Genomic DNA, 17,003 nt, shown 5'->3' on the forward strand with positions numbered 1-17,003 from the left:
CCGTTGACTACGCCGCTACGGCCTTTATTTATGAGGGAAGGCGGGCTTTAGAGGCGCGACACTCCCACCCTGCTTCTCCGTAGGCTCAGCGCTTGACAACCTAGCCAATCGCAGGCCACGTCGTGTGGCAGCAGCCAATCGGAAAGTCGGTGGCATTAAGACGCGCCCTTGACCGCTCCTTCTCGGCTGTCGGGTGCTCGGTGGGTTTAGCTGTGACTGGATTGTTTTCCTCCGGGGTTTCTTACTTGGGATCAATCCGGCGCCATCGCGCGTTTTGTGAGACCAATTCTGAGAATGCGAAGCAGAGAGAAAGGGCCAAAATCGAGGCGAATCTGAGGCATGCTGATGGGACTTAGGGTGCGATCTCTGAAACTGAATGGAGGATATGGGGAGAAGGGATATAAAGGGGACAAATAAAACGCGCTGTCCTACAAGTGTCGAAGACAAAATCTGGGCAAAAGAAAGTGATTTACTGAGCTGCGAATCATTTTCCTTTTATTTTATCTTGTAGTTCTCTGATTCGGAGAGAATGTAGGAGCTGTTGACTGGTTGGCTTTAAAAATGTGATTCCAGAGGAGCTTGAGTGAAGAGTCTGAAGTGAGCATGCTCCGACTCTTCATTCAAAGAACCCCTTTCTGCACGATACTTTGCTACTTAGAGGGAATCAAGGAAATGAGGTAAGGTCTTTGGGGCTCTCAGAAGCCTTCGGTGCAATGGGGACTCGTCAATAGCAGTGATGGAGGCACGAGAGAAAGGGCAGTCACGTTTTGGTTGGGCACTCATAACTTTCAGAATTGAGAAGATTTTAGAACATTATCTTAGTTAAGCTTTGCGTATTTGTGCTATGAGATTTCAGTTTTCATGGAAGATAGAAAATGGGCCAAGTCAGGGCACAATTTTTATTTTTTCTTTGAATATTATTGCCTTAGTCCACTAAATGGCTTTTTTCTATCCTGCATGGTGTTGGAGGCCACTTTTAGAAAACAACAGTTTTTTTGTTTCTTTATCTAACTCTCATAATTCCAAATTTCCAGTCCTAAAAGTTTCATTGCTTCTTTTTTTCCTTTTTATTTTGTCTAGATTCCAGCCAGAAAGATTGGGGACAAGGTATTATTTATTCACATCTACTTTGCATTATAATGTGCTCATATCTTATTTGAATGAAACTAATAAGATCTTTTGCTTATGTTTAGTAAAAATCACGTGGCCTAGCGATAGTCCATGTACTTTGGAAAGATTGGTATTTGGGGAAGGTGCAGAGCAAATGCTTTGCTTGGGTGTTAAGATGTACAACAAAGGCTAGGAGCTGGGTAAAAATATGGGGTCAGTTAGTTGGACTATTATTATTGCGTACTATTCTAGTACTCAACCAGTTAGGACCTGAATTACTGGGTGGGGAGTGCACAAGCCTGTAATCCCAGGGGTTTGGGAGACAGGAAGGAGGATCCAGAGTTCAAAGCCAGCCTCAGCAAAAGGGAGGCACTAAGCAACTCAGTGAGACCCTGTCCCTAAATAAAATACAAAATAGGGCTGGGAATGTGGCTCAATGGTGGAGTGCCCCTGAGTTCAATCCCTAGTACCCCCCCCCCCCCAAAAAAAAAGACCTGAATTAGGCTAAATGGAAATGGTAACATTACTGTTTTCACTTATCTTTAAGAAAAAAATTGCCTTATATATTTGTAACAGTTTAAGAGATAAATACCATATAGTTAGTAGATTTAGTGTGTACAGTTCAGTTGATTTTAGTATTTGCTTAGAGTTAGGCAGGTATCACTGCACTGAATTTTAGAACTCTTTTTTTTTTTTTTTTTTTTTCTTTTGATATGGTATGCAGTCTGGCTGTGTTGCTAGGGTGGTGTCCAACTAGGGCTCAAGTGATCCTCCTGTCTTAGCTTCCAGAGTAACCTTGGACTGGTGGGTATATGTGCCTGGCCAGTTTGACATTTTTATCACCCAAAAAAGAAATCCCATTCTTATTAGCTGAACTTTTCAGTGTGCATTGAACTGTTCATTGTTCTTCATATACATGGAATCATAAACTAACATAAGGGATTTTGTGACCAACTTATTTAACATCAGGGTTCTTCCATGTTGTAACATGAATTAGTACTTAATTTTGCTTTTGTTGCTGAATTTTTTTCCTTGATCAATATACCACATTTTAGGGGGCTGAGGAGATAGCTCAGTCGGTAGAGTGCTTGCCTTGTAAGCACAAGGCCCTGGGTTTGATCCCCAGCCCCCCCCCCCCCAAAAAAAAATACCACATTTTATTTATTCATCAGACGATACACATTTGAGTTAACAGTTCTTGTTGGCCATTATGAATAAGGATGCTGTAAACATTGATGTACAAGTTTTTGCATGGACATAAGTTTTTGTTTCTCTTGAGTACACCAAAGCATGGAGTTTCTGGGTCATATGGTAATTATATTTAACATCTTGAGGAGCTGCCAGACTATTTTCCAAAGCGACTGCACCATATTACGTTCTTACCTGGCATGGATGAGGTTTCCAATTGCCACATTTTCATAAGTGTGAAGTGAGACCTCATTGTGGTGGTTGCCTTTTTCTTTTTTCCTTTTTTTTTTTTTTTGAACTCAAAAGTTTGTAGGGAACTCATTAGAGGATGTTCCTTGTGTATGGAGGCAATGTCTAAGGTGATTTTCAGTCCTTGGCACGTGTGGGGTTTTTGTTGTTGTTGTTGTAGATGGACACAATGCCTTTATTTTGTTTATGAGGTGCTGAGGCTCAAACCTAGTACCTTACACATGCTAGGCAAGCACTGTACCACTGAACTACAGCCCCAGCCGGTCACATGTTTTTCTGCTATGTCATATGTGTTTCTGAGGAAAAAAAAATTCATTTCAGCAAAATTATGCATCTGAAAGTTTATGAAAAAAAAATAGGGGGAGACTACTCAAAATTTATGCAAATCATAAATCATTCAGGAAAAAAAGTGATTGCTACGTGAAGAGTTGCTTTTATGTTTCTACCCCATTTTAGGTAACTTCAAAGGAAGAAAGCCACAGTAGGCATAAAAAGGGCAAACTGTTAGGCACTGAGACATTAGGAATGGATGTGGAATTCTGGGCTAATGCACTGTTCCTAAAATGGTTTCAGGCTAGGGTAACCAGTTGAGAGCCTGGAGGGAGAGACAGTAATGGAGCTGGTTTGGGAGCCAGTTCAGCATCTGAAGTGAGGGCTGTTTTCTTTCCTGCTTTATTGGATTCCAATGGTTATGGCCCTCTAGGAAAGAAGAAACAAAGCAGTTCTCACATTATTCTGACAATTTTTTTGAAGGGAAAATTAGATTATGAGAGTATGAATATCTAAGTAAGTAGTCTACTTAGGTGTATTCTTTCTTGCGTGTGTGTGTGTAGTAATATATGTATAGTTTATCTTGCACATATAAATTACTGAAATGATGCTGTGTTCCTTTTGGAAAATTTCTAGAATATAAGAAAATTCATTTTATAGAGTACTCTATCTTGATTGCATTTTTTTTTGGTAGCTTTTTCTTTTTAATTGTTCTAGGTAGAAGTGGTAATTATTAAGTTAGTGAGAACTGTTTTATAGCAGAATGTCAGATTTGCTTAAATATCATAAGCCTATTCAAACAAACAAACAACTCACAGAAGCCAGAAAAAAAGGGGTTACTGCTGTAGATAGTCTTAGACTACTTCAGGATAGGGAAATATTTAATATGACTTTTTTGTGCCTTTTGCTGTTTAGTGGTGATATTGAGGCTCTCAATTTGATTATTTGGTAATATCTTTCCTCTAGTAACTTCATATCCAGTGATTAAATCTTTTCACTGCTGTTCACATAATGAACCATTGTGATTATTGAATACTTAAATGAGGATATGTAAGCCTTACTAAAGATAGTGTTAATTGCAAAAGGCATTGACCATTGTACAAAATAATTTGAAATACCACTTTTTCAGGAATTAACTCTTGAAGAAATGGGAAAAGACATGTGGATCTTGGAAGATAATTCTAAATATGCAGAGAAGGTAGTATATTTTTCTGTTTTATATTTATTAAGTAGTCATGAAACTATAGCAACAACTTGGAAAAGGAGGATTGTCCAAGCCAAAACTGAATTTGTAAAGACTGGTGTTATTTCATTACCTATTTTATGGTAGGGAATCTTGTTTATTGGCTACTTAGGAAAGAATAATAACAGCTAGTCAGTTACTGTGTGCTAGGCATTGAGCTAAGCTTGCAAGTTGTTTTTTAAAACTGTTTATCACAATAACCCTACAAAACCAGACATACAGTCTTCAGTTACTAAGACCAGTCTCTTGCTTGTTAAGCATAACCTTTTTTTCAGATACTTGGCTAGTTCTACTAGAACTTTTCGATTTGTTGTCCTGCTATATAACTAACTCATTTTTGCTGAATTTTTCATCCTTTGAGTTCTCTGTTTTCTTCTTCAGAAAGCATTGGGATTTTGAATTTTTTTGGTGACCAAATTTAAGGACTGTCCTGTCCTTAACTTTTTCACTTAATATTTTGTTGTTTGAATACAGATAGAGATTTGCCCTCACAGTTAACTTTTGTAGGGAAAAATAATACTATACCACTGTTTCTGTGGGTCTCTATTTGAGAATAGGAGTGAGTTGTTTTGGCTCAGTTACCTGCCCCCCCCAATACATATGCAAGATATATACTACATAGCTATTACTACACACACACATATATGCAAGAAAGAATACAGCTAAGAAAAAAGACTATTTATTTGGATGTACATGCTCTTATACATCTAATTTACTTGAGTCAAAATTGAAGGTCTGTGTATGTGATACTAGGTACTGAACCCTGGGGCACTTTACCACTGAGCTATCTTCCCGACTTTTTTCTTTCTTTTATAGAACAGGGTCTTGCAAAGTTGCTGAGACTGGCTCTAAACTTGGAATCCTCCTGCTTCAGTTTCCCAAGGTGCTGGGATTTTAAAGGGCTAAGCAATGGGGGAAAAAATTATGAATAGAGCTTCAAATTAAGTATAAATGTCCAATGATTAAACTTTTTCCACTGCTGTTCACATCATGATTTGTTGTGATTAATGTATGTGGATGAGGACATAATAGAAAAAGCCATGAGACAAATATATGATGTAATTTCTATACGTTGATTTGCCTGTTTGAATGTTTTCCCTTGTAGGACTAAAATTGAAGGTTTTTCTTAGAACATCATTTGTCATATTCATTTGATCAAGAATTTGAAGATTTATATGTAATAAGGTAAGAGATTTATAAAATTAGTCTTCATAAAAGAACACAAAGATAAGAACAAAAGTTTGACATTAAAGTATAATGTAGATACTGTGCTCTGAAATAAGTTCTTTTTTTATTTTAGCTTTCTAAGAAAAATGTAATTTTCCAAATTATCAAACTGACTCGGGAATAATTGGAGGGGTAGAAGATGGGATTTTTTTGTGTGTGTGTGCTTGGGGATTTGAATCCAGGGCCTCATGCATCCAGTCAAGCACTTTACCACTGAGCCACATCCCTTACAAAGAAGGGACTTTTAATAGTGATCTTTTTAATATTTTTAGTTGTAGATGGACACAATGCCTTTATTCTTTTTTTTTTTGCCGTTAATGTGATGCTGAGGACCAAACCCAGTGTCTCACATGTGCTAGGCAAGCACTCTACCATTGAGCTACAACCCCAGCCCCTAATAGTCATCTTTTGTTAGAAATAATGATATAATCCTTTCAGGCCTTGAAATTTTTACAAATTATATTTTTCAGTTTATGTTTGTTTACTATTTGCTATTCTTTAAATGATTCATACATAATTCTAATGGAAGACTATCTGTAACATAATAGGAAAGTGGTGGGGAGCTGAGAATCTCAAATCTAATACCAACCCTGTCATTAAATGTGTCTTATAGCCATTTCCCAAATTTAAGAAATAGATACACCCTGCAAAAAGAGAATTTTTTCTTATTTTTTTTTTTTTTAAATTTTTTGTGGTGCTGGGGATTGAACTCAGGGCCTTGTGCTTGCAAGGCAAGCACTCTACCAACTGAGCTATATCCCTAGCCCCAAAAAGAGAATTTTAATAACTTAATTTCATGTATACAAAAGTTGCTAAACCTAAAAGTTGATAAATTTTTTATAGTCCATATGGAAAAGATGTGTGAAATAAATGCATTCAAAAATAACGAAGCGGGCTGGGGAGATAGCTTAGTTGGCAGAGTGCTTGCCTGTCAAGCATGAGGCCTGGGGTTCGATCCTCAGCACTGCAAAAAAAAAAAAAAAAAAAAGCTAAAACATTTATAGAGGGGATGCTGCTGCTGTTTTGCTGAAATGTAAGCATGGAACTGTACTATCTGTTAGGGAACAAACTGTACAACTGACCATCTTGTTCCTTGTGGTTATTTTGTCTAGAACTTCACTATTTGAAGACTTCGACATTACTGAAATGAAAGGGGGAGTCACAATTCTCAAAGGAATATTTATGGACCATCTATGAATCCTAATATAAAGTGTTGTTCTTTAAATTATTTTCAAACATTGTTCTATATTGAGTAAGCCAGTCTTGAAATCCACTCTTTGAGAGAAGCTTTGTGTTTATTTGATTCAGGACAAAACTTGGTAATAGTTCATTATAGGGCTGGGGAGATAGCTCAGCTGGTAGAGTGCTTGCCTCACAAGCATAAGGCCCTGAGTTCAATCCCCAGTACTGGAAAAAAAAAAAAAAAAATAGTTCACTATAAAGAATTGAAAGTTGACTTTTGTGAAATACTGATTTTTTTTTCTTTTTAGGTATAAGTAGTCTCAATATGTACAAGTATCAGTTACCATAGTAAGTGGTTAAAATTTTAGTTACCATTAACTGTAAATAGTTATATAAATTTTACTATTTGCTCTTTAGCTCATAAATTATTTTGCAAATAAAAGATGTACATCACCATCAGTGATCTGTCACTTTGCTTCTTTCAAAGTCTGATGGTGACTGGTGACATAATTTATTCAATTCTTGCACAGAGAGCAAAGAGCATATTTTGACTGCCTTGTCTCCCAGAAACTAAACTCATTTGACAGTTTACAAAAGTGGATGCTCAAAAGAAGGAATTGGTCAACAAAGATGACAGGGCAGCAAAGAAATGAAAGTTGATAAAGCTGGAAGTGAAAATGGAACTGTAAGTGACAACTGCAAAGCAAAGAGTGGCAATCTAGGCCTGCAGGAAGCTACAGTGTGAACTATATTGAAGGTGTAGTTAGTTGCTTCCATATCTTAATTTAAATTGTGCTAGGAATAGAAAGCCATTTATAGTCAAAATTGAAGACTAATCAAAAACAGTTCCCAGTTTGGCTAGCTAGCATTCAGGCCCAAGCACTGATGTTAAGTATTACATTGAAAGTAGTAGTTACAGTGAAACTGAAAATGAAAATTTTACTGCCAATAAAGACTGGTTTCATTATTTCAGAAGTCAGCATGAATTGATTAATGTTAATCTATTGGGTTAAGTTACAAGCTCAGATATAGGCACTATTATGAAATTTGCTCCTATATTCCAAAATATAGTAGTCCTACTCTAAGGCTCAATGGAATCCAACTTTGTAGGATTCAAATGCAATGTTATAAAAGGTAAAGTGGGCTAGGAAGAATTTGATACTGCTGCTGTTCAAGAGACAGTTCTAGAAAAGCCAGAGGCACTTAGTGAAGGTTAACCTCTTGGCATAAATGATAGAAGTGGTTGTGATATAAAAGATGAGCATACCTCAGAGGAAGTGATTTCAGCAAAAACCCTTCACATCAAACTCAGAGATATTTCATGACCTTGAAAGCAAAAAGGATAAAATGTTTGGTTCCTGTTCCTATTTCTATTCTCACTGCCTATTTGAAGTAACATGAAGGCAAGTACTTTTTAAACTACTCTTGATAAATTATTTACATTTTATAAAAACACTCATTTTCAGCTTGTAATGTTTTTAATTTACAGTGAACTAAATACTAATTTTACAATACAAAAAAGTTACAGAATAATGTTTTTGCATGTAATAACATCAATTTTTTCTGTGCTTTTTCATTTTTTCTTTTTAGGTATACATGATGGTAGAGTATAATTTGACTTATTTATACAAACATGGAATACATCTTATTTTAATTAGGATCCCAGTCTTGTGGTTATACATGACATAGAAATTCACTGTGGTATATTCCTGTATGTACATAGGAAAGTTATGTCAGTCATTCCACTGTTTTTCCTATTCCTGTCTCCCCCCTCCCTTGCCTTCAGAAGTCACAGAACAATTGTATATTTTCCCAAAAACTTAGATTGCATTGCTCCTGCATTTAAAACACATTAAACCAAATATAAATACATCAAGTCTACAGATATTTATTCAGTTATAATTCTATATTTACTTTTCATATTGCCTTTGTATGCTAATACCAAAGTTTTGAAATTGTAGTATTGAATTTCTTGTATTTGGAGTTCATTTATCAATCCATTTATAGGCCATACTCTAATAGAGATTGACAACATTTTCTAGTAAGATCCTAGTAAATATTTTAGGCTTTGAAGCCCATGTGATCAGTTACAGCTATTCAGCTCTGTATAGCAAAAAGCAGCCATAGACAATAACCACTATTGAGTGTGAATGTGTACCAATAAAATTTTATTTAAGAATACGGAAATTTGAGTCTCACTGTCCCATTTATTTATTTTTTAAGTACCAAGGATTGGACCCAGAGTTAATCACTGAGACACATCCTCAGCCTTTTTTATTGTGTATTTTGAGACAGGGTCTGGCTAAATTGCTGAAGCTGACTTTGAACTCATGCTCCTGCCTCAGCCTCCCAAACCACTGGGATTACCGGAATGCTCCACCAATCCTGGCTTGAAAATTTTTCTTGTTGCACTTTTTCTTTTTCAACTATTCCCACGGCCTGGAATTTCAGGGGAGGAGGCAAGGTTTGGAGGTTGCAGACTTAAGCTTCAATTGTTTTTAGGGGGAAAGTAGGAGTTATAATGAATCTTTTTTCCATATCAATGCATACTTCTAAGTACCTGGGAGTCTTTGGAATGGGATAATAGGAAGAGAGTTCAGAAGGTAAACTTTTTCTCTTGGCTCAAATGATGGTCCCACTTTGAAGTCAGATTTTTTTGGCATCTCTAGATAACTCTTGCAGATTTTAGAACATAATTGAAATTAGCCACTGCAAAATTAGTAATCAGCTTGAACTGATCTTTTTCAAACCTGCAAAGAAAAACTTCCCTTTTGAAAATGGAACTGCACATCTAGGAAACTGAAACAGCATTGGGAAGAGTGCAGTAAATACAAAAAATGCTTCTACTCTAGTACTTAAGTGGTAGTATTGACCGTATTTTATATTTTTGTGTTCAAGAACATTATTCCAGGGCTGGGGTTGTGGTTCAGTGGTAGAGTGCTTTCTCGGCACCACATAAAAAAATAGTTATGTCCAACTGCAACTAAAAGTATCTTAAAAAGAGAACATTTCCAGTTATGGTGGGTAGGAAGTTTTTCCTTGAAGAACTGGCTTTGGATGATTGGTGTCGTGGAACGTGAACTGGTATATAAGTTAGGTATGGATTGAGTGCAGGTTTTAGTACTTAACGATTTTTATCTGGTATGACTATAAAATTCTTACTCCCTAAACTCAAAAGTGCATTGAGGTAACGTTTAAGATTCAAGGGTCTGGGGAAACTAATCAGTTGTATCTTGTGTGAAATGCTTGGAACCAGAAAGATTTCAGTTTTTTGAATTTGGGAATATTTACATAGACTTCTGACTGAACATCTTTAATCCGAAACCTGAAATACTCCAAAATCGGAGCATTAAGGAGGCACTCGAAAGTTTCTGATTTTCAGATTAGGGCTGCTCAAACTACCACTTGCCCAGGGCTGATGGTAATGGGTGTGGACATAATGTGATAGTAACTTTAAGGATACTAACTGAAATTAACACACCTCACCCCATCTATGCATGCCTCTTTGGAGCACTAAATCAAATATTTCTACGAATAGCTTTCGAGTATGTCGAGATCATTACAATTTTCAAAGCGCAAAACTGTAAACAGGCAATTCAAAGAGCCCAACAGGCTCTTTGTAGCCCTATTTTCACGTAGTTTGGTGTTGGCAGTAAAGTCAAGGGCTGCTGACGCCTCACAGGAATACGTGGCGTTCCTGCGGGCCACCGCCATTTAGCCAGATGGCAACGCCCGACAGGACTTTTACTCGTACTGTGGCTACGGCATCCACACACCCTCCGCCCAGTCTGAGAAAGAAGGGTCCGTAACTACACATGCCTCAAATCTCAGCGCCCGAACTACAGCACTGCACTCAGACTCCTACCGGCCGCAGCTCCCGGAAGTGCTGCGGCGGGCCGCGCGCCGGAGTGGGCGGGGAAGGCGTCGCACCCGGAAGTGTCGGCCAGCAGGGCGGGGCTGCGGCTGCCACGTTGGAGCGGAACGTGGAGGTGGCCCTGGGCTGGGGAGGAGGGGCGACGGCGAATCCTGGGAGAGTTCGACCAGCGCGGTGCTAACGCAGAACCGGTCGCCGAGGGTCCCCGCCAGGTGTGTCTGCCTGTTGCCTTCTGCCCTTCTCGCCGGCCCTTGGGCCCTAGTTGAGCCCAGGAAGCTGGGACCCCGGCCTCGGTCTATACTGGCTCTGCCAGACTGAGGCCCGGTCTCTGGTGACTGCGCGCCCCTGTCTTGGTTTCGGGCCCGACGGGACAACGCCTGGCATCGGACCCTTTCGGTGATCGCTCCAGTCAACATCCGTCGCCGAGTCCACCGTCGTCCCCAAGCTCCCCTGAGGCTTAAGACAGGGTGTCCTGCTGGGGATTCGTAGCCGGGCTGATAACTGGAGTTTGAGGTTAGGAGACCTTCGGACCCTGTGCACAAAGAGGTGCGGTACCCAAGGGCGAGGAAAGGAAACAAATCTCAGTTTTGTTTCGTTGACATTAGTTTGGTTGAGATTTTTCGTTTGTATGTGACCTGTTGCCAAATTTAAGGTTTCACGGGTTTGAACTGAAAGCTTCTATCTTTTAATCACGATTAGATGATTTTTAGAGACAATAATCGCCAATCGCTGCCTGTACTTCTAAGGAAACCTCATTAAGTATGGTATGATTTTGCTAATAAGTTGTTAGAGTAAGTTAAATTGTGAGGCAGTTATAAATTATCAAAATATTGCTTAGATTTGTGGGCGTTACGAACTTTTCTGTGAGCTTAAAGAATGATTTTTACATAGGTCTTTCTGAAGTTACAAGCCCTTCCTCCTATTCTTTCAACTACAGAAAACTGAAATTTGTCTTTGTTGCAATTGTAACTATTTAATTGGTAATTTGAAGATCATCCGTGTTTCACAAAATCCTCGTTTTTCTTACATTCTTCCCTTTTCAAGAGTTGGTTAAAGTTTATTCTCCTTTTTAGTGGTTCTTCTGTGTGCCTCGTTTCTCGCTGCCCCATAATTATAGCTCTAGGAAAGGTTCGTAGGCTTTAAGAACTTCTGGATAACTTGAAGTGGCCCCTGCCCCCAACCCTTCTGGATGGACATTGAACCCAGGGCCTCTTGCAGGCACACTACCACTGAGCTATATACCCAGCCCTTTTTATTTTTTAAGACAAGGTCTTGCTGAATTGTTGAGGCTGGTCTCCAGTTTGCGATTCTCTTACTTAGCTACTTGAAGTGTTTTTGTAGTTGTGAATTTGTTACACACATTCGTGGTTATTTTGGAAATGTGAAACTGAATTGGATTTGAAATTACCCTGGTTTATATAAGCAGGTTCTTTTCTGAAACTAATAGATAAGAATAGAAAGAAATACACTGTAAAGAGTGATTATCAACTTTTTGGAATTCCACTCCCTTTTGAGAATATAATGAAAGCATGTGGATCATCATCCTAGAAAAACACCAGACACACATGTAGAATGTGTTATTTCAGGAGGTTTACAAATCCCAAGTTTAAAAAAACTCTTATAAAGTGGTATTACTAAATTGATTTTTACATTGTTTGTAGAAATGATGCTGTTTTTTTGTAGGTTCAGTTCAAAAAGTTTTCTTATCCTGCAGATTAGTATGACACCATTTAGTTCAGTAACCAATACACAGTTGCTTTCTTTGAGTTTGGTTGAGTGAGATAAATCTAGAACATTGACAATATTAAATTATAGAACATTGACAATACTAAATTAGTCCAATGGAATAAATGTTCCCATTTTTTTTTTTTCTTTCTTTCTTTCTTTCTTTCTTGTACTGGGGATTGAACCAGTGAACTGCATTCCCAACCCTTTTTAACTTTTTATTTTGAAACCGAAGCTGACCTTGAATTTACCATCCTCCTGCATCAGCCTCCTGAGTTTACTAGGGATTATAGGTTTATGCCACCATACCTGGCAGATATCCCCCTACTGAATGAGATATTTTGCCCACACAAGGTGGATTTTTATTAAAGGTAGCACCAGTTAGGGATTGTATTCCTAGTCCATTACTTTAACTTTTCACCTTCCCAGGTTTGGTTCATGGTTCAACTCTGTGACATTGTAGGTACTTTTGAATTTCAGGATTACTTCACATTTGCAGTCTGAAAGAATAGAATGCAATTAATGTAGAACGTTGTTTGAAAAATAAGAGTTCTAATTTGGAACATAAATTTTCCTCAGATGTGTTTGTGAAGATACTTTGGAATAGACATTTTAAATTTTAACTTTTGTAATAACATGCATTAATGAGTATTTGCTATGTGGCAGTCATTGTTCTAGGCACTCCGTAATACATCTTTTAATTCTCACAGTGATGTATGGTGTAGATTCTGTTATTGTCCTTATTTTACTTGGAGGGGAGCAGGACACAGATAGGTTAATTTATATGATCAAAGTGAGAGCTGTGATATGGTAGAACTGGGATTTAAATTTAGGGTGTCCGTTATGGACCACATGCTCTTTAACTGTTACATTATAGATACTGTTTTGCAGATAAACCACTGTTTAAATAAACCACTGTTCTCCCAATTTTTTCTATTTTTATAGAAACTATCTTCTGAGTAAAATAGTATTGAAAGAAGCAAGTATGCATGGTAGGAATTCTAATCACATATAATATTGAAAAAAATTACCCAAAGTTTTTGAAGCAAATTTCACTTGGGAATTGCATATGGTTTCATCTAAACCTCTTTTTATTTTCAAGAAAGCCATTTACAATTAAATGATCATTTGTGCTGGGGAAATAGCTCAGTTGGTGGAGTGCTTACCTCGCAAGCACAAGGCCCTGGGTTCTATCCCCAGCACCGCAAAAAAAAAAAAAAAAAAAAAGATCATTTGTAAGAGAAAGAAATACATGTGTATTCAGATGAACCATTTACAATTAAATGTCCATTTCTAAGAAGAGAAAATACACACATTTCCATGGCATTCTCATTTTAAGAATGATTACAATAGGTGGATTATGATACTTCTGTTTAATTAGATTCAGACCTCATTACACAGTTCTAAGCCATTTTTTTTGTACAGATAGCATTGAAATCTTATATTCAGTATAGATTAAAAAGTGGAACTGCTTCTAGAACATTGAGTACCAGAGCTAAGAAATAAACTTATAAATGCTTTGAATTCCCCTTCACCATTGTATGTTCTTGTGAAGTTGTCCCAGTGTTACACATTAACTAAGTATTCAAGAATTAGGTAGCCCTTGTACCTTTGCTGTTGGAGATACTATAAGTCTAGTTCATTTTTTTAAATAGCTATTTTGATTTTCACTTTAAGGAATTATCATTTATCTCTTTTTCCCAAAACAGTACTTTCACCTACTTTTTAATATGAAAAGATCCTTTGAACCATTGAGAATTTTTAAATGGAATATTTTATCTGAAACTGGACTTTCTAGCTTATCAGTATATTTGTATTCCCTTAAATATTAGAATTCAAAATCAAACAAAACTTTCTGCGTACCTCATACTGTGTTGAAAGTGATGTTGTAAAACCTGATTGATAATTGACAATTGCCAGTGTGAAAATGGTAATTGAAAAATATATAAACAATATGTGCTAATAGAATGTTATATTGTATCTAATTAAAGTAGAATGACATTTTCTTATAAAAATCTCTAAAGTGTGGTTTGATTTATATGTGAACAATTAGGATCTTATTTATATCATGTGGATGGGATCATCAAGGCAGTTTTCATGAATGAGTTGGAACTTGAACTTAGTATTAAGGATTAAGTTAAAACAGTTGGCTGATAGGAAGAAGACATTCATAAAAAGAAAATAGGTCCCTTTTTTACTACTTAATTTTTTTTTTCCAGAATAATCTTAGGTATGTTGTTTTCTCAATCTCATGCTAGTAATACTTTTTTAAGACAGCTAACATATCAAAACACTAACTTGTGTGGTAGGCATTTCGTTTGGTTCTCAAATACATTATCTCATTTGAAATCACAACATCCCATGAGCTAGTTGCTCTTATCCCCAATTTATAAATGTAGAAACTAGGGCTTAGAGAAGTTAAATAATGCTTCCATGGTATCATATCTAACAACTAGCAGAGTCAGTAACCAAAGTGAGAGTCAGCTCCAGAGATTGTGATTTTAACTGTGTAATGCAAGCTCTGAATTCCACTTTTCCCTGAGTTAACACAATTTCCAAAAAGCATTTCTTTTTCTCTTAATTTCATTACAAATGGTAGTTGCTTTGGCATCATTATTTCTTTTCAGTGTCACTATTTTTCCTATTATTAAAAAATAGTACCTAAACTTTTTGGAAGTAACAAGTCAGAGTTTGGACTTTGGAGCTAAACTTCTGAGTTAAAATCTTGGTTGTGTCTCTTGCTAGTATGTACAAAATTATCTAATATTCTGTGCTTTAATTTTATCATTTGTGAAATTTTTGAATAGAAACCGAATGTATAAGACTTAAGGCATATTTGTTGGTCTAAAGCCCTTCTAGGAAAACTGTTAGAAGATGAACTTCATCTTCTAAATATTAGTAAGGAAACTGACAAAAGTTCCATTAGAATGTTAAATGTGTACATATACACACCTGAGACCAGAACAGAAGTATGTAATGTTAATGTTAAATGCCCAGTAATATAGGAATTTGGTTATACAACTAATAAAAAGAGAGTTGGATAGAACATCAGAAGCAGAGGAAGTTTGTGGATTACCATATCTGTAATGGGTGGGAGCCAAAGCTGATAAATTAGCAGAAGTACAAACATATTTAGTAGTACAAAGATAAACACTGAGAAAGATAATAATTGACTATAACTGTAATGCAAGAGGATCAGTAAGGTTATTCAAGCTAATTTCATTAGTGCTCCTAGTAAGGAGTTAATAGTTGTTATGTAAAGAAGTGGGGGATTAATGGTATTAAATAAAATGATCTAAAATTATGGTTACAAAGATAGACCAGAAACATTAGAACCAAATTATCAAAATATGATAAAGACAACAGCGAAAGACTTTTTTTTTTTTTTTTTTTTTTTTTTGGTGCTGGGGATTGAACCCAGGGCCTTGTGCATGCGAGGCAAGCACTCTACCAAGTGAGCCATATCCCCAGCCCCACAAAAGACTTTTTAAAAGTTATAAAACCAAATAGTAAAATATGATAAGACTAAAATCAACCAAGTCTTTCTATCAATATTTTTTAAATGGCTTTAGTTAACCTAATAAAAAGACTGCAGATTGGGTCACCAAGCAAAAATCTGATTTTATCTTTATTTATTTTCATATTTTTTAAGCTGTATTCAAGACAGCTAGTGAAAACAAAGTGGTTCAAAAGTTGAAAAGAAGCTTGGCACAGTAGTGTACAGTTATAATCCACATCACCTGAGAAGCTGAAGTCGGAGGGTTGCAGGTCCAAGGCCAGCGTGGGCAACTTAGCAAGACCCTGTCTCAAAATAAAATTTAAAAAGTGGAGAAGAGGGCTGGGCATGGTAGCACATGCCTGTGATCCCAGTGGCCCTGGAGGCTGAGGCAGAAGGATCCCAAGTTCAAAGCCAGCCTCAGCAAAGGCAAGGTGCTAAGCAACTCAGTGAGACCCTGTCTCTAAATAAAATACAAAATAGGGCTGGGGATGTGACTCAGTGGTCGAGTGCCCCTGAGTTCAGTCGCCAGTACCAAAAAAAAAAAAGGGGGAGAGGCTGGAGAATATAGCTCAGTGGTAGTGTGAGGCCATGGTTAAACCCTCAGCACAAAAGAGAGAGAAAGAAGGAAAAGAGAAATGGGCAAATGATATGGACAGAAAAGGTGACTAAAAGGAAAATATGGATGACCCATAGTCATATAAAAGTCTGGGGGTGTGGCTCTAAGTGGTTAAGCACCCCTGGGTTCAATTGTCATAGAGGCCAACTTTGTAATACTCACCAAAATTAAAATTGCATTGATCTTTTTTTTTTTTAACTGTGTATTGAACCCAGGGGTCCTTAACCTTTGAGCTACATCTCAACCCTTTTTATTTTTTATTTTATCTTGCTAAGTTGCTTAGGGCCTCCTTATTGCTGAGGCTGTCTTTGAACTATCGATCCTCCTGCCTCAGCCTCCCAAGCTGTTGAATTAGAGGTACACCACCATGCTCAGCTGCACTGATCCTTTAGTCAAGCAGTTTTATCTCTGGAAATTTATGGTTGTCCCTGTTCATGAATGAAATAACATGTACATATGACCTTTATTTCAGCATTGTTTATAAAAATATCAAAAACAGTTCAGGTGTTCATTGGTATTGGACTAAATAAATGATAGTACATCTTAGAATGGATTACTAAGCTATGTGAAAGTATTTATGTAAAAGTTAGAAACATTTGAAAAAGTAAATAGCAACCTTTTTTTAGGGGGTGGCTCAGTTTTAATTAATTAATTAATTTGTTTATTTATTTTCATTAAAATCTTTTATTTTTACAGACTGCATTTTGATTCATTGTACACAAATGGGGTACAACTTTTCATATCTGTGATTGTACACAATGTAGATAAGGACACCCATAGACCAAAGCAACTTTAATGACAGAAAAAAGGAAAAAAATAT

At 36.9% G+C, this 17,003-nt stretch overlaps 1 protein-coding gene and 1 long non-coding RNA gene across 26 annotated transcripts in view; both read left to right on the plus strand.

Moving 5' to 3' along the window:
* The first annotated feature begins 61 nt into the window (after nucleotides 1–61).
* On the plus strand, nucleotides 62–8,656 carry LOC306669385. Of its 2 annotated transcripts, none has more exons than XR_013766075.1 (4): nucleotides 62–200; nucleotides 512–1,107; nucleotides 3,947–5,245; nucleotides 6,400–8,656. It is a non-coding gene; the product is annotated as an uncharacterized lncRNA (long non-coding RNA). The 2 variants fall into 2 exon arrangements; XR_013766076.1 differs by lacking the exon at nucleotides 62–200 and adding an exon at nucleotides 229–357.
* Nucleotides 8,657–10,422: 1,766 nt separating this feature from the next.
* SEC31A (SEC31 homolog A, COPII coat complex component) overlaps nucleotides 10,423–17,003 on the plus strand; it is a 64,711-nt gene continuing 58,130 nt past the window's right edge. For 22 of the 24 annotated variants that reach the window (XM_079153165.1, XM_079153183.1, XM_079153184.1 and 19 more), the window contains exon 1: nucleotides 10,662–10,889. The gene's annotated coding sequence lies outside the window, so the exon portion shown is untranslated. Of the gene's footprint in view, nucleotides 10,556–10,661; nucleotides 10,890–17,003 lie in introns of those variants that run through there. The other 2 variants (XM_079153176.1, XM_079153182.1) reach the window with 2 other exon arrangements.

The sequence above is a fragment of the Sciurus vulgaris genome (genome assembly GCF_902686455.1).
Source record: "Sciurus vulgaris genome assembly, chromosome: 9".
Taxonomy (NCBI): Eukaryota; Metazoa; Chordata; class Mammalia; order Rodentia; family Sciuridae; genus Sciurus; species Sciurus vulgaris.